The sequence below is a fragment of the Cibotium barometz genome, chromosome 16 (genome assembly GCF_041138505.1).
Source record: "Cibotium barometz isolate CiBa-2024 chromosome 16, ASM4113850v1, whole genome shotgun sequence".
NCBI classification, from domain to species: domain Eukaryota; kingdom Viridiplantae; phylum Streptophyta; class Polypodiopsida; order Cyatheales; family Cibotiaceae; genus Cibotium; species Cibotium barometz.
In genome coordinates, this window is record NC_141061.1 from 51,413,924 (window position 1) to 51,434,289 (window position 20,366).

The following is a 20,366-nucleotide window of genomic DNA, read 5'->3' on the forward strand; positions in this document are numbered from 1 at the left end:
CCCTCTAGCTCTGATACCAGTTGAATGGGAGAATGAATTAGGGTTAGAGATTATTCATGCGGGAGTCACACACTCATATCTTCATGAGTTGACTTATCCCCACAACTCTCTCTCTCTCTCCCTTGTTTCTCTGTGTATGTCTCCCACATGAATAATCTCTAACCCTAATTCATTCTCCCATTCAACTGGTATCAGAGCTAGAGGGAGGTTTGCCCAGCCAATCAGGCGCATACCCAGAAGCTCCAACTCGTTGAAGAAAGCACGGTGACCAGCATCTGTCCAGTGGCGCTAGAGGGAGGTTTGCCCAGCCAATCAGGTGAGCGTTCGTAGAAGGCTGCCCAGGCTGCCTAGCGCAGTTAACCTACAGCAGCTGGGCGTAGGCAGCCCAGCCAGCGTGGGCTGCCCATTCAAACTCCAGCCAGTAGCGTAACGAAGGACAGGCGTGTCAGGCGCCTACTGCAACCAGGCGGATACGTAAGCCAAGGCGTAAGAGCTTCGTTGGTCGACCGCTGGCCAATAGTCGAAGGCTTTCATGCGTCGAGCGTGGAGCGAACACAAGGTGGCGGGCGTTGAATCATTAGCGAAGGCAGCTAGGCGAAGTCGTCCATCGAACACGCCTACGAGCGATTGTGAAGAGCGAAAGGCAGGACACGTTCTCTGGCGAGCAGCCCACATGCACTTCGCTCATCACTTGCAAGGCGTAACAAAGCTTACCCGTGGAGCAACTCGTCACCCAACGTCTTTTGCGCCCGTGGAGGTCCTGTCGCCCACTAGGAGAGCTACGCGTGTCACAGCTTGTGGTCGTCTATTGTGTTGAACACAACCAGGAGAGCTACGCACCAACAGTTCCCTGTTCATTGCTTCTCCCCCGATTGCATCAGCTACAGCTGCAGGAGCATCAGCATCAGCATCAATAGCAGCACCAAATTCATCAACCTTTTTTTTTCCTGCAACAAAAAGAAAAATCAGAAATTACAAGGTATTATGCTTCAATTTTTTTTTTGGGATTTGCAATTGAGCAAGTACAGTCATCAATTGAGCAGATACAGGTGCCGAATTGCTCAATTTTGAGCAAAATTGGCAAAATCGGGTGACATTGGTCACAATCAAGATTAATTTGCAGGAAATTGGATGTCGAAATTTGGGGCTTTTGATGTAATTGTGCAATTAAGCACTCATACATGCTGTATGATGTGAGAAATCGCACATTTGGGCAAAATTGCAGCAAATTGCAGTGCAAATCAAGGGGCTTTTGTGCCGATTGGGTTGATTTGCATGCAAGCACTCGCATTTGATGCTTTGGGCAATGTGTTGATGTCTGACAAGCACTCAATGTGCCTGTAAATCAAGGGGGTTTCATGTATTTGATGTATATGTGGCCAGGGGGAAGCATCGCGAAGACTTTGGATGCCTTCATGTGCGTCAATGTACCATGTATGATCAGAAATTGATCTTAAATCAAGGGGCTTTTCAAGTTCGTATGCTTGTTGAGCTTGGCAAAGCAGCAGGCAAGACATTTATGCCTTGAATCCTCAGAAATCAGCTTGCAGTCAAGGGGCTTTTGCTCAATTTCTGTTCGGGACTGTTGTATGCAGTGTTCGGGACTGTAAAAGTCTGATTTTCACTCATTTGGACAGCCAGGAGACCATTTATTGCTACTGTACCTGCTGGTACAGATTTGGCACAGCTTTGTGCAAGTTTTGGCATGGCTGTACACTGATTTGAGTGGGGAAAAGGTTCAATTTCAGCTGCTGTACTTGCCGGTACAGGTTTGGTACATCATTTGTGAGCAATTGGTACTGTTGTACAGTACTTTGGAAGGGCAATAGAGCACATTTAAGGTGCTGTCCAAAATCTGCAGCAACCAGATTTTGGTGTTTTCATCACATACAGTGGGAGAAAAGTTGCATTTGTGCTTCCGCAGTGGGAGATAAAGCTTGGGAGAACAACTGTGAGCACTTTGTGTGCTTTTGGTGCAGTGTTTGCACATTTTGCAGGGAGTCATGCATTGACAGGTTGCATATTGCTATGGCAACCACAGGTGAGAGCTCTTCATTGCTTCACATCAAGAAGCTTGAAGGCTCACATAACTATGATATTTGGCAAACCCAGTGCTATAATGTGTTGCTCCAGAAAAAGCAGCACAAGCCTATCAAAGAAAGGGGTTTAATGCCCGCTTCTCTTACTGCTGAAGAGTGGGAAGATATGGATGAGCTGGCAAGATCTACTATCATGTTGTCTGTGTCAGACTCTTTACTTTTCAGCATTTGTGAAGAGAAGCCGAGATTGCAGGACTTGCATGCCCAGCAAAGTGCCTCAAGCAAAGTGTATTGGTTGAAGAAACTCATAGGTCTTCAGATGAAGGAAGGGGCGTCTATGACAGCCCATCTAAATGAGTTTAATGGTATTGTCAGCCAAGTTATAAATCAAAAGTTGGCGATGGACGATGAGTTCAAAGCCACTTTTCTCTTATGCACTTTGCCAGAGAGTTGGGATGCATTCAGGACAGCCACTAGCAATTCGAATGCTATGCTGTCATATGCAGATGTTGAGGGTGCTCTTCTTCAAGAAGAGATGAAGAGGAAAAACAACTCTGTTGGAAAGTCCAATGCAATGAATGCACGTGGGAGATCCCAGCAAAGGGGAAAAAGCCAAGAAAGGGGAAGGAGCAAGTCTCGCTCCAAAAAGGATTTGGAATGCCATTATTGTGGCAAGAAGGGACACATTAAAAAGCAATGCTACAAATGGAAAAATGATCAAAAGGAAAAGGGAAAAGGCAGAAGTTCCGGAAACTGATCAAGGGATCATATCGATACAACCATTCTTGACCAAGGATCATATCATAATGTGCCAAATTCATGACTTGGAAATCCAATTTGTCACGATAGTGCTGAATTCAAAAGGAGAGGTATTTGGCAACGGTGTTACACAAGGATGTGGAACCATCGGCAAGCTCTACTTCATAAATAACAGCACTTTGAGAAGTCCGAATCTTCAATCTCTGAGTCAAGGTGGTTCCCACAAAGTTATGAGAACACCCGCTGTCAATGAGCACCTGAATAGGGTGACTGGAAATAGAACGTGTAATAGCATGGTGATTAACTGCACACTTTCCTTTGTCAACAACTAGGGATTTCTCCTCAAAAGTGGAGGGTTCAGCATTAGAATTCTGTCGATGGGTTGGTCTTTTGGGACACTCAAACCAACAATGAGGTCCATTACAAATTGTGCACAATCTTGTCTTTTGTTGATCCCGTCCAGAAGGAACAGTGGAAGGACGAGGATTGCGAGATTGGTCACGTCCTTGGTCCCGTCCACGATCCGAACTGCGTGGTTGGAAGGATTGAGAATGTCGGGACCGAAAAGAGGACGATCCTTCTGATCAGCGAGTGTGTTGAGAATTATTCCATTGGGGATTAGGCCGGGAGGTAGAAGTGCCAGAAGATTCTCTGCGACTATCTCGGTTCATACGAGATCCATTGGCTTTCTGAAAGGCATTAGTTTGACCGGAAGAGGCCGAATTTCGAGAATTAATGTTTGCAACGCGCTCGGCGTATCGTATGGCATCGGCAAGATCAACAGGGTTATATTTTTGAACATCGGCACGCAGTGTGGGGTTAAGACCTTCAACGAAGGCATGAAGTTTGTCCGCTAGGGACAAAGAGTCAATCTCGAGTATCAAGTTGGTGAACTGGGAGATATAAGAGGCCAAGGAACCAGTTTGGTCCAATGGCGTAAGCGAGTACGGGCTTGGAAATCCGCATTGGCAGGTATGAACTGCTTACGGAGGACCCGCTCGAATTTTCCCCACATTATAACCAATTTTCCTGCGTGCTGTCGTCGTTGCCACCACAATAAAGCAGTGTCTTTGAGGAGGGATACCGCAAAAATCACCTTTTTGGAATCAGAAAGGGTCATGGTTTCAAAGTATAACCACAGTTTGTAGAGCCATTGGTCTAAGATGCGCTTATTGCGCTAACCACCATAAGATTCAGGGGGGCGCTAACCACCATAAGATTCAGGGGGTTTAATTTCCAATTTCTTTGTTTCACTCGCTTGTAAAAGACGATAAAGAGTTTTAAGGTCGTCGCCTTCTACCTCGGAAGGAATGACGTCTGCGTCCGCTAGTACTGTTGTTGAAACATGTGCTGCTGGTACGAAACTCGTGTAGGAGTGGCGATCCGTGTGGCGCTGCGTCGCCTTCTACCTCGGAAGGAATGACGTCTGCGTCCGCTAGCACTGTTGCTGAAACATCTGCTGCTGATACGAAACTCGTGTAGGAGTGGCGATCCGTGTGGCGCTGCTAGATCTGCGAAGCCAAGGATGCCATAGACTCCTAGAGTTGCTATTGGAACTGTTGCTGAAGTTGCTGCAAAGCTAGCTGCCATTCCGGAGGGGCTGGTATGTCAACAGGTTCTGCCATGAGAAAAAATGTTGATGTAGAGGCACGAGGCTCGGGGGGGTTTTGCTGTTGATGACACCGTTGGGCTCTAGTAAGAACCATCGGCTGGAGGGTGCGGCATCTGGAAATCCCAAGAGGAGAGGCTACATACTGGTGAAGCAGCTATAGACCATCCAGTATAGTAAGGGCGATCCTCTGGGACTGGGCTCGCACGACGAGAGTCTGCTACTGGAGAAAAAGTACAGGGGTAGGGACAGCTACTGGTGTCAAGGGTGTATATTCTGGTGTAGAGGGGCACACCGTGAATGAAGATGGATAAACGTCCTCTGAATAGGTGCAATATTCATGAAAAATGATGCTACACTCGGGGAGGATAGCACCCAGATAAGGATGACGCCCGAGTATAAAACAGTAATGATTCAGATCGTGTGCAGAAGTACGAACACGAATCACCCACACGTCGAATTCTCGGAGGTGAGAAGTCGGTGTGGCTATCTGAATACAGTAATGAGTGGGCTGGAAAAAGGGGGGCACACTCACTGGAACAGGGGTTGAGACCGGTGGAGAAACACGGGTAGGAGAGGGCACTATGGACTGAGAGGGTGTATCCTGTAAATAACTGAAATCATAGGTTTCCTCTACCATAAGCCGTCGGAGAAGAGGGTAATGTGTGTCCACGTGATCTGAGAGGTGCTCTTGAACCCGTAAAAAGTGATATTGGCTCCGGATGAGTGGAGAGCCCACAAAAGAATGAAATGGCGGGTTTCTGATATGTTAATACTCCACATTATGTGAGATTTTTATGCCCAAGAAAATGGAAAAATCACACCTGAAGGAGGTTGCCATAATAAATATTGCTGTTGGAGAAGAAGCACCAAGGATAGTAGCCGTAAATTCAACAAAAAGCACCAACTACCAACTACAAGTGGTTGGTCCAAACGCAAGCATAGACAGAAGGATGCCAACGATGAAGAGGGGTACGGATACTGAATCAGAGGGACGGCTGCAGGCTGGCGCGCATAGAACCTTGTGCAGGATGGCGACGGGTGCAGGCCGAAATTGCTCAAGCAGGTGGCACTATTTCGTAGGGGCCCGTAAGGTGAGTTTGTGGTTTTTTTAAAAAAATTTAAAGACGTGGCATTAAAGCCTAAGGGTCATAACCCTTGGGTAATTAATAATGTAGGATTGCCTCGTTTTTTTTTTTTAATTAAAAAAAAAAATCAGCAACCAAACGGCGCTCTTGAAGAGGTAAGCCTCCTGATTGAAGGCTTTTTTTGTTTTTGTCTCCTTTATTCAAGAGTGTCCTGCATATGGCTGGCCCAAACTTAATCAGGAAAAATTGGGAGTTGGGGGCTGAATTTGATAGGGCATTCTCTCCTGCTCTTCCATTCAACACTTGCTACACCCAATTTTAGGGTTTGGGTAGGCTGATTTTAGGGTTAGGGTAAGGACTGATTTTAGGATTAGGGTTAAGGTTTGGGCATGTCACAGGGTGGAAAAAGTTTGCTCTGATACCACTGTAAAGCTTTTATAGCTTTATTAACATGATTAAGACTTAATTAATGAACATAAGACAAATACTGCAAGAAAAGACTGAGTTGTTTGCATGGGGCCTTTCTTAAATAGAGGCCGAAAGGGTACAAGTGAAGAGACACATCCCTGGGAAGGGGTGTGACTCTTGAATCAATGGTTATGTCCTTTGGACTTAGGGGTGTGTGTTTTAATGAATAGACATGTCCTTTGATAGTGACCCATGTGTAAGGGTGTGACCCTTCACAGGTGTCCTTTCAGTTAATAAGAAATTAAGGAGTAATTAAGGAGAGATTAAGAGAATTAGTCACAATCGTGACAGCTGGCATCACCATACAAGTCACAAAGCAACTGCCACACAGAGAAAGTAGAAGCATCATCAAGAGCATAGATGAAGTATCGAAGAACCGAATCTTGACAATTCAGGAGGAGAAAGCCATAGATCTGTCCGTCAGTCTTCCTCCACCGACACACATCCTCCGCAGAGGCAAGGTCCGGCAAGCACCGATTCTTGTATGAGAGAAACTCCATCAAGCCATACTCCCTGAGAATAGAAGTAACCTACAACTTCCATGACTAAAAGTTACCACCATCCAACTTGTCTGCCTCATCTAGGAAATAACAAGAAAGTGGTACGGAAGCCAAATCTAAAGCTATCATCATTGATCCAATCAATAGGACCAAACCTCATAAGGTAATACTGTCACCAGCCTCGACATTTCCCAGTATGAAAGAGGTCTGGTGGACTCCAAGATGTCTAAATATTTGGAAAGTACAAGCTTTGGGAATGGGAGATTATCCTAGAATACAAAGGACCACACTCCTAAAATTTAGAAGAGTTGCTATTTTTGGCCCAACTCCGATGGAAATTCTATTCATGTCATTACATCTGGAAATGAGCCGATACCAAGAGTTGGCAAAGTACCTATGACAGAATGGCTACCAATTGGGATATTTTTAGAGAGAAAGTTTATGGAAGGATCCATCTCTAGATTGGGACATGTGGCAAGAAAGCGGACCAAAGTGAGACAAGTGGCCTGACACTTGTCAGAAAGTGGATCAAAGTGAGACAAGTGGCCTCACACTTGTCACTTCAGCTATTGTGTGGCTCTCCACTTGTCATTGTAGCCTTTTCTTGCCATTTTAGCTCATGGAGGCCCAAATCTATAAATTGGAGCCCTCTCTCTTCATTAAGAGAGGCTCTCTTGCTGCACACTAACCTCTACCACCGTTACAAGCTGCCCTAATGATGGCTACTCTCTTTCTCTCTCTCTTGAAGGTTGTCCATGAAGAATACCGGCTGTTGGGGACTGTTTTGGAGGCTTCCATCGCGAAGAAATACTGAAGCTCTATTGCATGAAGACCCGTGGTTTTTGGGGAAGAATCAGTACCCATACGGAGGTATATGGATTATATTGTTGGCTCAGCATTTCTACAGCCTGTGTTCCGGCTTGGTAGCCTCGTGTTGGGTTGTGTTATGGCATTTGTATATGGATAATCCTGCATCTCCTGTGGGGAGGGTAAGGCCCTCAAAGCTTGTACATAATATTATTCTCCTTGGGTAATAAAATACTCCAAGGGGGGGGGGGGGGGGGTCGGCCCATTCCGGCCTCTATGCGGTGTCACAAAGGCAAGCTTCATTTTCAGCATTTGTGGATATTTTGTCCAACTTTTATGTTTTATGCAAAGTGATGATAAATATGTGTTAAGGCTGTGACCATGTTTAAATGTTTTAATATGCTTTGATGGAATCGACAAGTGTGTCAAAGGCCCGAGTCCCCCTGAGTTACATTGGTATCAGAGCATAGGCTTTCTTGGAAGCGGAGGCTTCCTTCTATCAATAAGGAAGAGAAAAGATCTCAAGTGGGGACCACACTTACGATCATTGCTGTTAAGCATGGCCAGCCGCTTCATAGCTTATGAAGCAAGAGCATGAGCAGTAGACAGCTTGTTGATTTAAGGATTTATGAATTCACAAAATTTTATCTTGGAAGTGTGGAGTTGGCTTTATGTGCACACGTTTAGCACTCTTTCCATATGGATATTGTGGATTATATTATCAAGCTTACAAGCAAGCTGTATGAAGATATACCTCGGGATATCTTAAGGATATGGTGAGGAGATATTTCTTTTGGCTTCATGACCAACCTGGCAAAGAAAAGCTAAGTATACTTTGAGTTTGCAAAGTTGGTACTTTGGCTATTTACTATGGAGTGTTTTTGATGTTCACTAACCCTTGTATAGCCATGCAAGGAGAAAGGTGGTGTTGTTTGCCTTGAGATGGTTTCAAGGAAACATTGTTTATGGCTCCCTTTATTGGCATGGATTATATCTATGGAGAATTCTTTCTTGGACGAGATTTATATAGATATTGGGCTTCACAAGCAATTTCTATGGACGAATTTGTCCGAGTTTATAGAGAAGAAATCTTTGCATATCTCATGATATGATGCTTTTATGGATAAAGTCCACCTCTACTCCAAGGTGTGTGGTTAGCACAGAGTATGTCATAAGAGTTATGGTATACAACGATTATGGTATACAGGTCTATGGATTCCTGGACTTCTTTTCTAGGGATTTAGATCTATCCTCAGGTTTATGGATTATTCTTTATGGCTCCCTTTATTTGGGATGCATTCGACTTATGGAACTCATGGTTCGCATACCTTGCGTAGTGTTCTCTTGTCCTACGTGCTCTCTTGAAGATTGTTTCTACCATGTGTGGGTGGAACAATAGAGAGCAGATGGAAGGGAACATAGGCACTTCGGAGGGTAGTCTCAAGCACAACATACTGTGTGTAGTGTTCTCTTGTCCTACGTGCTCTCTTGAAGATTGTTTCTACCATATATGGGTGGAACAATAGAGAGCAAATGGAAGGGAACATGGGCACTTGAGAGGGTAGTGTGAGTTGGTGGCCGAAATGCCTATAAACTATGTGTAGCATAAATGCTTATGGAACACCAGGCTATCTATGCCTGCGAGTGATTGTTTTATCTTGTTACTTGAGCCCACCTCACATCCAAGGTGTGTGGTCAGAGTACCAACACGGAGTGCAAGTGGTGAAGTGGACATGACGCCTGGTTGGCACGGGTCTCAAGTCTATGCCAAGTGTCATGTGGACCGATGGCTTGTTGGCAGGAGACTTATTTTGTCTCGGCCATTTACTTGGGACATGGATTATCATATATGGGACTGATTTGTCTTGCCCATTTACTTGGGACATGATTATGATATCTGGACTTATGGGACTGTTTTGTCTCGTCCATTTATTTGGGACATGGATTTATTTATTTTTAAGCCATATTAGAATCACTCTCTCCCCATACAGAGGCCAAGAGGAGAGGTTCATTGTTCATCTCACCATGCATGTGGATTCATGTTGGAATTGTGAGAGGGCAATTCAATGAACACTCCACCATACACGTGCATTCGTGTTGCGATTGTGGAGTGAGTGTTTCATTGTTTCCACACCATGCTTGTTGATCAGAGTTGGGATTGTATGGGAGAACATGGGAACTGTTGGGATTGGGAGAACGGATTGCCAAAACTATGGAGAACCAACTTTTCTGTCACCATGGTTTGTGCTCTTGAATGGCACCAGTTTGTGTGCATAGCACATGTTTCTGTGCAAGGCACTAGTTTCTTGTGCATGGCACTTATTTAAGTGTCTTAGCACCTGGTTGGTGATTTTCATTGGCATATGATTATCTCATTGATATTGGTGATTGAGACACAATTGGCTCTTGTGCCTGTGTCTAGCATATCTTCCACGGAATTCTCGACCATTTATTTTGGGACATGATTTTAATATTTGCTATTATAGAGACTTTATTTAGTCTCACCCATTTCTTTGGGACATGGATTCTTCAGTTATATTGGATTTTTGAGACTGTCTCATCTCGCCCACTTCATGGGACATGATTATATCTTCGATATATGGCTTCAAGCTTAAAGTTGCGGACAACTTCTAAGAAGCTGGGAAGGATGTCACCAGCCTGGACATTTCCCAGTATGAAAGAGGTCTGGTGGACTCCAGGATGTGTAAATATTTGGAAAGTACAAGCTTTGGAAATGGAGGATTATCCTAGAATACAAAGGACCACACCCCTAAAATTTAGGAGAGTTGCTATTTTTGGCCCAACTCCGATGGAAATTCTATTTGTGTCATTACATCTAGAATTGAGCAGATACCAAGAGTTGGCAAAGTGCCTATGACAGAATGTCTACCACTTGGGATATTTTTAGAGATAAAGTTTATGGAAGGACCCATATCTTAGATTGGGACATGTGGCAAGAAAGTGGACCAAAGTGAGACAAGTGGCCTAACACTTGTCAGAAAGTGGATCAAAGTGAGACAAGTGGCCTCACACTTAACACTTGAACTATTGTGTGGCTCTCCACTTATCATTGTAGCCTTCTCTTGCCATTTTAGCTCATGGGAGGCCCACATCTATAAATTGGAGCGCTCTCTCTTCATTAAGAGACGCTCTCTTGCTCCACACTAGCCTCTACCACCGTTACAGGCTGCCCTAATGATGGCTACTCTCTTTCTCTCTCTCTTGAAGGCTGCCCATGAAGAATACCGGCTGTTGGGGACTGTTTTGGAGGCGTCCATCGCGAAGAAATACTGAACCTCTATTGCATGAAGACCCGTGGTTTTTGGGGAAGAATCATTACCCACACGGAGGTATATGGATTATATTGTTGGCTCAGCATTTCCACAGTCTGTGTTCCGGCTTGGTAGCCTCGTGTTGGGCTGTGTTATGGCATTTGTATATGGATAGTCCGGCATCTCCTGTGGGGAGAGTAAGGCCCTCAAAGCTTGTACATGATATTATTCTCCTTGGGTAATAAAATACTCCAAGGGGGGGGGGGGTTGGCCCATTCCGGCCTCTATGCGGTGTCACACGGGCAAGCTTCATTTTCAACATTTGTGGATATTTTGTCCAGTTTTATGTTTTATGCAAAGTGATGATAGGTATGTGTTAAGGCTGTGGCCATGTTTAAATGTTTTAATATGCTTTGATGAAATCGACAAGTGTGTCAAAGGCCCTAGCCCCCCCGAGTTACAAAAACTATCCAATTCAAAAAACGTTGATATAGGTCCCTTCCTCCCACCAAAACGCAGCCCTAAGAGGCTGGACAACATCCGAAAATCCTCCTGTAGCAAAAAACGCAGAAGCTTTTGTCGACTGTACCTCCAACTTGAGGCCACCAGAAGAGGGAAGCAAAAAATGCAGATTTGATATAGAGAGGAAAGGCAACCACACAGGGCCTGGAAACATGCTGTAAGAGGGTGCAAGAGGGAAAGGCATCAACAAGGATTATAGCTTGGGCTCTCCTCAAAAAAAACGCACAATCTCTGAAGAAGAAGTGTCCTCCACAGGTACCAAGGGTGCCACCAAAGCCCAAAACACCACCACCACAAACCCCCTCTGCAAAAGGGAATGTCCAACAGAGAGGAAAACGCAGCCAAAGAGGGACTGCTGTCCTAAAAAAACAGGCCGCCTAGATCCAAACTCCAAGTAGGAATGAAACGCTGATGAAAAGTTACTTTCTGGCTGCAAGCGATGAAGCCAAACTGAAGGAGATCCAACCAATAGAAGCTATCCACAAAACGCAGCAAGAAGAAGGCTGCAAATTTGTGAAAAACGCAGAGGATAAGGGGCTGGAAATAAGACTAAATCTGGGGCAGTAGATGGAATTGCTAAACCAGGAGCGATGATACCATGAAAGAGTGCACAGAGCGGAAGCAAAAGGGCACTAGAGTGTGCTGAATAGAGAGTGCAAGAGAGAGAGAGATATGGAGCAACTATGCTGAATATACTGAAGCAAAACAGTCCCAAGCAAGAGACACAAGTAGTCTCATAAGTGAGGGAGCAAAAGATGTACAAGACAAGATACAAAAGTGAGAGGCCAGTCCCACCTATTTATAGGTAGGGAGAGCTGGCCGACTAGAGCTGAATAAGTCGGTCGACTGGGAAAATACCATACGGGCTGAGAAAAATCCCAAAAAAATATGAAAAAAAAGGGGTGGCCAGCCCACAATCAAGGGCCATGCAAAAGGGACCAAAAGGACACCAAAAATGGACAGAAACTAGGGATGAATGTGCTAACAGCTGCTACATCATTTCCAGACACAGCATTAACTACATGTTGCATAACAAATAACCTCTCATTATCGCTCATCATTATTTCTGCTAGAGTATGCATAGTTGTTTTGCTGCACTTTTCCATTTCGCATGTCACTCTGCTTCTACACATATCCAGGCTTACCACAGTAAAAATAGCTTGGTGTATCATTATGCTCTCTCTGCCAATTACCACGACCTCTTTAACTCCCCCTGCCTCTAAACTAGCCTCTTCCACCTGTGTGTTGTTGTGAATCCTGGGACTGTTGCTGCTGCTGACCATAATTCTGATTACCTGTTCGGCCACCACCTTGGCCACGTCCACGACCTCTACCTCTTCCTCTACCTGAACTTGTGTAGAAGGACTGTTGCTCTGAACTATTTTTGTTTTGTGAAGCCTGTTGAGCTTCACCCAAATTCTTCTCTTCAATGATCAGCATTGATACCAAATCTATGAAGTTAGGAATGTTCTCCCGAGTTTGAATAGACGTCTTAAACGCCTTGTATTGTGGCCCGAGACCACGTAGACACACTTCTACCTTATCATCATCATCAATAGAAACACCAATTGATGTAAGGGATTTCACAATGCCCTTGATCTTTAAGGCATAATCATTCACAGACATATTTTTCTTTTCCACAGTATGAAGCTCATTCTTCAACTAAATCTTTTGTGCCTTGGTGTTGGTTTCATACAACTTCACCAAGGTGTCCATGTCTCCTTAGGTGACTTGGCATCTTATATATGCCCAATCATGGTGTCTTGTATACTAATAGAAAGCCAATACATGACTTTCCTTGCTCTTTGATTCCAATCCTTAAATTCTTTTGCATCTACAGCAGTTAGATTAATCTCCGGATCTCTGGTACCTCCTCATGTTCACCTTTAATGTGGTCCCAGTAACCTTTTCCCATCAAGAAATTCGTCAATCTAAACCTCCAAGTATGGAAGTTATTCTTGTCAAGCTTTTCTGCAATAATCTGGTTTATTCCATCATTCGACATCTTGTCTGCAACACAAATTTATCAAAAACAGCACTCTTGTTTGACATGCACAAACTGTTATATTCTCTCCAGCGGTACTATACTGCATCCAAACTATCACAACCAGTGACCTCAATTTACATACATACACCCAATGGCAACTTTAAAACCTCTTTGCAATACACACAGTGTCTGCACAACCAATCGTCCTTCTTGCAATTCCAAAAATAAAGTTCTGCAGAGAATCGAAACTTACCCGTAGTGCCCGTGAACGCTTGCAAACTGAAAAATGGGAGTCCAGACGCGCCCGAAACGCATTTTTGGCTCGAAAAATTATGTCCAATAGACTACTTAGTTGCCCTGTAGCTCTGCTTCAGCAAAGAAAGCTCCTCAATCGGAGTTCGTTTGCCGATGCCTCCCGAAGAGCTCTCAACAAGGGTGTAGTAGCCAACACAAAGGGGGAAGAGTAAATGAAGCTCTTACCCTCGTACCGCTTTCTGTGCTTCTCTTGCTTACTGCTCAGCCCTTAGCATGAACCAAACTCTGATACCATGAAAAGATGCAGGGGAGAAGAGAGCTTAAGCTCTTGCAAGCACACACACACTCACACAGACCCTAGAAGAGAACACACAAGGTGAGAGGCTGAAAATAATTCTTCTTCTTTAAACAACAAAAGAGGTCTACAAAGAAGATAGAGTGACTAACACACATAATAGAGTATATACAAGCGGTCCATAATGTGAACACGCTAAGTGGAGTGACTAGGTGTGAACTAGTCAGTGTAGTCCAGCTGTAGACTCTCTGACAAAGATATATCGGTGCCAACTACCAAACCCACCAGTGATGTAAATGTCAAACGATCATGCAAGCCCCTCGTGAGTGTCAGCTCATGTTGAGCTTGATGTCTCAACACCACTGGTATGGACAATCCCCGTTTGTGAGACTATACCAAAGAGACGTTTCCAAGCAAGTATACAAGGCACCAAGCCCAGAGGAACACCAATCCTCCAAGCGTTTCCGAACATGTACACAGACACAAATAAGTCCCAACGGAAAGCCAAGTCCACCACATATTCCGAGCATGTACACACAGGCACAAGTCCCAACAAAACATCTAATCCCAACCATAACATTTCGAGCATAAACACATCAAGTCCCAGCGGAAGATCATGTCCATAGTATCACATGACAAGCGTCAATCCCACGCATAAGCATAAACCAACGTCATGGATGCCAGTCCAATGCATACACATAGTGAGAAAGCAAGGGTGGACCATTTGGGTGGACAAATGGTGACACATCCCGTATTTTTAGAGATGAAGTTTATGGGGGAAACCATCTCTCAAATTGTTAGACATGTGGCAAGACAATCGATCAAAGTGAGACAAGTGGCCTCACACTTGTCACCTTAGCTCTCCACTTGTCATTATAGCCTTCACTTCCATTTTTTACTCATGGGAGCCCCAAATCACCCTCTCTCGTCATTTAGAGAGGCTCTCTTACTGCAAACTAGCCTCTACCATGATGGTTGCTCGCATTCTTATCTACAATACTTTATGGAGAGTTCGTACACTCCACTTGAGGGTAGCTACCCTCAAGTGAAGGTTTCCCTATTTCTATAGCCTCTTGATGGCTGTACCGGCTGATTTATGTGCTATACCGGTTGCATTAAGTGATGTGCTAGTTGAATGGAGAGTTGTATCGTTGTACCATGTACTTGTTGTACCACCTGAATGGAGGGTTGTATCTACTGTACCAGCCCATGTACTTGCTGTACCGGCTGAATTTTATGGTTGCCTCTTGTTGGGCTGTGTTAAGGCATTTGTATATGGATAATCTGGCATCTCCTGTGAGGAGAGTAAGGCCCTCAAAGCTTGTACCTTTGGGTAATAAAATACTCCAAGGGAGAGACCAACCCATTCCGGCCTCTATGTGGTGTCAGCTATGCACATCTCTTTTACAATTTTGTGGATGGTATAAGTGTTTAATGGCATTAATGGTCAAGTATTTTGTGAAACCCCCTAGGCCCTCCGGAAGTTACAGCTTACCAACCCCTGGTCTTAAAAACTCATGGTTGAAGTCCAAACATAGTTTTGCAATCGGAAAATATTCTTCCAACCAAGCTATGTCCCAGATCCAACCTTGATTAACTAAACTTATGGGCATCAAAATATTTGAATCCGCATTCGGGAACACTCTCATAACCATGTATTCAAAGACCAAAAACACGTATACCAAGAAATACCTCTAGCAGTCACCAACCAAACTAGTTGGTAATATCAAACCAACGTGTTAACATATTACATCAACTGAGTAAGATGTAAAACAATTTTGCAAGTTCTTTGTGGGAACCCACCTTTCCAAGAGGCATTGTAAAAAACATGGTCATACGACCAATCTGTACACCTCGCTCAAGCAACAATGTTTCATACCAGTTAATGATAGATTTTTTAGTCATTATGATTTCAGCTATTCCCTATAGATTTTTAAGTTTCCACCACCCATTACTTTCAGCGCTGCCTGCCCAGCACTTATGGTCAAGAACTGCAGCAGGGAAAGAACCAATGTCCAGCCTCATACGCCAAGGCAATAGCCTGGGTGCCGACTGTAAACAGCAAAGGCGCAGACTTTCAGTCAGCATGTATTGTACACACTCAGACAACACCACCTAATTATAGAAACGTGCTCAATATGGAAAACCTGCCCACACTCTGGATTATTATCAAGATAAAGCACCACAATCCAAAAAAAGCACGCTGAAGCCCAACCGACCGACCGACCGCCAACAGAACATGCAAAACACACCATCATCTTGACTTTCCTGGGAGTAAGTTTCCACCACCCATTACTTTCAGCGCTGCCTGCCCAGCACTTATGGTCAAGAACTGCAGCAGGGAAAGAACCAATGTCCAGCCTCATACGCCAAGGCAATAGCCTGGGTGCCGACTGTAAACAGCAAAGGCGCAGACTTTCAGTCAGCATGTATTGTACACACTCAGACAACACCACGTAATTATAGAAACGTGCTCAATATGGAAAACCTGCCCACACTCTGGATTATTATCAAGATAAAGCACCACAATCCAAAAAAAAAGCACATAAAAAACAAAATTTCAAATGCATCATCTTTCCAACAACAAAAGCAACAGACACAACCAAAAAGTTCCATGTAGAACAACATGAGTCAAACGATCTTATTTTAGCAAAAAAGCAAGCATACCTCAAGGATGCTGATCATAGGATTGTTATAAATCGATGGTGATTCCGATGTAAAGGGCAGTTGCAAAACTCAGAAGAAAATGTGCAATAAGCCATCAGTACAACTATGCTGCCATACTCAATAAAGGGATTTTTCCTTGTTACATGCAATTTTTATGACTAATTATGAGATTTTTCCTCACTCAAGGCAAATTTATAGACTAATTATAAGTTTTTGCCTCACCAAGGGCAACTGTTATTTATAATAATAGAGATGCTCCTTTGTTAATGGCGTAATTTATGACTGATTTTGAGATTTCTCATCAGTAAAGGCAACTGTTATTATTAAAGTTAACGGTTCTAGTAATTTAAAGAAAAGGCAATTAGTCATGTTTGATTTGAAATTTCTTCCTAATCAATGACATAGGAAAATTTACGTTAAAAAATTCAACAAATTGCAACCTCGAATAAAAGAAGGTACAGGAGCTGCTCGCTGTCGTCATCATCATCACATACCCATTATCAACATCATCACAACACATGCATCATGTGACAAAATTGCTAAGAGAAAGCAGCTTAATCTACCTGTTTTGGTCGCCTTCAATCCCCTTCTCTTTCAAGAGTGTTGACCTCGAAGTAGCTGCAGCACAGTCGATTTTCCAAGAGTGAGAACGAAGAACTCTGTAACCGAAAATCTGCTGCAGAAAGCCCTAGCCATGCCCTCGCCATCGGAAAGGAGCCCTGATTTCCCTTCCAATTCTCGCTGAAAAAGAACGTCAAAATGTAGAGAATACGGGCGCAATTTCGCAAGATCCGGTTGTATGCAGGAAAACGCTCACTGGCCGGAAATGCGCAGGCTCTGCCCAGAATTAGGTCAAGACTAAGGAACAATAAAGGTAAAATTAGGGCAAATCAGGTCAAAATTACGGCAAAATCGGGGTTCGACAGGCAGCAGAGCAGAGGTAGGAGACAAAGCAACTCTACTTCAGCAGAGAAGAGTTCATGTTTGGCAGCAAAAGAGAGGGCTCGAGTGCGCACAGGTTGGGGGGGGTGGAGCCATAGCGTGGTCGAAACCCCTGTTTTCAAACCAAGCCTTTTGGACACGCCAATATAAAATTACCTCACATTGCTTATGATCTTTTAAGTTATAATATATATATATGACCTGCATGAAGTACCCCACTTGACCTTTGAGAAGTAAATATTGTTAGTTCCTGATTCAACATTAAATGATGACTAATTATCGTTCTAGTTTATATTAGTCTCATAAAGGTTAAGTAACACATGAACATTGAATTCTAACAAGGCCTTCAATCATAAAATGTGATGACATATCGTACAACTACAACTTCATCTGTGAGGAGGGCCGCCTATTGAGGCGAGAGTTTTGGCGAGGCTGAAGCCACCTAAGTGTTATTTTTTCCCGATCACATTTGAGAAATATGGGTTGAAAATTGGCCTTGCCTTTATTTAAAGGGATAAAAGTTTATCTAGAAAAGTTATTATATTGGATTGGGGCATGGATTTGGTAATGAAACCTAATTACCCTCTAACCATTGCCTTTGTTTTGTTTGGTGGGTAGAAAAAGACTTTTTTGAGCTCTACCCCTATCTTTCACCATCCAAATTGCAAGTTGTCATATCGTTGATACTCATGTTGCATTGATGTTAATAATGGTTTTATTGTTGATGTTTGTTTCCTAAGACAATAATGTCAAAGTTTATGTTGAAATTAAGTGTTAACATGGCATAGTGTCTAAATGCTAGGTATAAGAGGTGTCTACTTGTTAATAAAATTAGAGTTGTTATGCTTAGAACTATAACAATGATGTCATTATTGATTAACCTTAGTATTGAAATTAAGTGTTAACATGGCATAGTGTCTAAATGCTAGGTATAAGAGGTGTCTACTTGTTAATAAAATTAGAGTTGTTATGCTTAGAACTATAACAATGATGTCATTATTGATTAACCTTAGTATTGACATTAGTGTCAAGGCTTATGTTATTGGCATCAATGTTGATGACTATTTTGATGTAAATGTCTATATCCATAATAATGGTAAGTTCAAAAGAGAAGTGTATGTACCAACCATCCCATAAAGAAAAAGACACCTTTTGCCCACTAAAGAAAAGCTAGGAGCTCACCCAATAACCATGCTACTTTGAAGCTTTGAATGATCATATAGTTTCCTTCAACTTTTGAAGCATGTGGAAGTCCATAGCCCAATGAACACATCTTCTTATCCCAATAAGATGGAGCCTAGACTCATGAATTAGACCAAGATGAGGGTTCAAATGCATGGATCAACACAAACACTTTATACAATTTTATGAGAAGAAGGTCAATTATCATATGCTCTAATCCTAAATGGGCTCTACTATTTTAATGTCACATTGTGGGTGATGTTTTTATTTTATCACGTGAATCTTCACAAAGCACCAATTTGATCATCTTGCATGTTCCTTCCTTCTTTGTAGTCAATGCCACTTTTTAATGATGCTCTTTGTGGTGGCTTTAATCCTCCCCACTACTTCATTGTGCAACATGTCCAAGAAAATGTAAATCCTAGGAGAAGCATGTAAACTTTGGCTCCATAAGCAAGAGCTAGAAGCTTCAAGAGAAATTGGACCTTTTTAGCCATTGGCATAGCTAAAGAGCTTTAAACATTGGGTTAAACTAAGCCCATTAGATTGTTTGTGTGTGGAAGTAGTAGTGTGCCAACATTACTTTAGAAAAATATTTTTGTACCACACATAAAATATAAATATTAATAATTAGAGAGAGAGAGAGAGAGAGAGAGCCAAACATCTTATGCAAAAAGAATATAAAAAGGGATAATGATAATGCTAATGGCCATGTTGCTACATGTGCTTATGTAACTTGCAATGGTCCATGTAGTGTGTAACTTGTAATGGTCCATGTAGTGTGTAACTGTTTTTTATAGGTGTAATTATGGCTTTACCCATTTCAAAGACTCAAATACCTTAATGAAGATGTGGATGGATAATGTGCTTTATGATAAAGCTTGTGATTGTCAAATTTTCATATATCAATTTCCCTTACTTTGCCTTGAACGTTGTGGCTTGGTGTTAATACCTTTTTCAATTAACATATATTGATAATTGCATTTTGTATAAATGTGTTATTTAATATATTTTATTGATATATCAAAAACGTCTTCTTAGCCAAGTGCAGCAATTCCTAATTTCCCATATAATAATGTAGTGTGATGAAGCCCATGTCTTGGTTTTAGAATTTTCAGTGATGGCCAGCCAAATGTGAATTCAATGGCGAGGTATATAAGTGAATTTCACTTTATATAGACACAAATTCTTATGCATAATAGAAGTGGTTCTTGGCTAACTCGGGTGTGTGTTATTGCTCGCTTCGGCCTCTCCTAAAAACACATTCACAAGAGATTACATTAGCAAGCTACAACTATTGTGTGGGGATCTTTCCAATGGCCGAGCTTGTACGAGCTTGTAACCCTCAAGTTCTCCTTGGGTAGCAGTTTCTATCACCATTTCCCACCATGAGCGTTGTCACACCGTCCCTCCTCTCATCTCACACTACGCACATACACACTAGCATGAATTAGAGAAGAATATTAGAGAGAGGAGCTTTGCCCTGGCCCATGACCCTAAAAGGATGACCTAAGCATCCATTGGAAACGATGTTGCAAACGGATCTTCACCGGAATTGAGGGGGGTTCTTCCTTAACTTCTAGATCTTATTTATGTATGAGTCAAGGGTTCTCTGCCCGTCAAAATGTGATATATTTGGATGTTTTTGAGTATTCTTCTCCCAATTAGGAGCCAAGGAGTGGTGAGACTGAGCAATAATCTCAGCTTTAATCATAAATTGATCGAGGGAATAGCATGGCTAGTTCACCTCTCTACAATGATGTGATGAAGTTAGAGGTTGGTTTGCTTCTTTTGTGTTTGGGTCTCACCACCTTCGCTCCAAGGGGGGTGTTGGAATAACTGGAGTCTTAGCGGTGTGAAAGGTTATTAAGCCTTGGTGTGAGCACATTAGGTGTGAACCACGTCTTATTAAGAGATTAAAGATAAGATCACCCTAGTGCATATAAAAGGAAGGTCTTGGGTTGTATTTCATTC

General features: G+C 42.9%; 1 protein-coding gene across 3 annotated transcripts in view; it reads right to left on the minus strand.

The window, feature by feature from the left end:
- The window catches only part of G2484-1 (protein), a 68,547-nt gene extending 51,159 nt beyond the window's left edge, over window positions 1-17,388 (minus strand). For 2 of the 3 annotated variants that reach the window (XM_086810692.1, XM_086810690.1), the window contains exon 1: window positions 16,832-17,388. The gene's annotated coding sequence lies outside the window, so the exon portion shown is untranslated. Of the gene's footprint in view, window positions 1-16,268 lie in introns of all 3 variants that reach the window. The other variant, XM_086810691.1, reaches the window with a different exon arrangement.
- Between the last annotated feature and the right edge of the window lie 2,978 nt (window positions 17,389-20,366).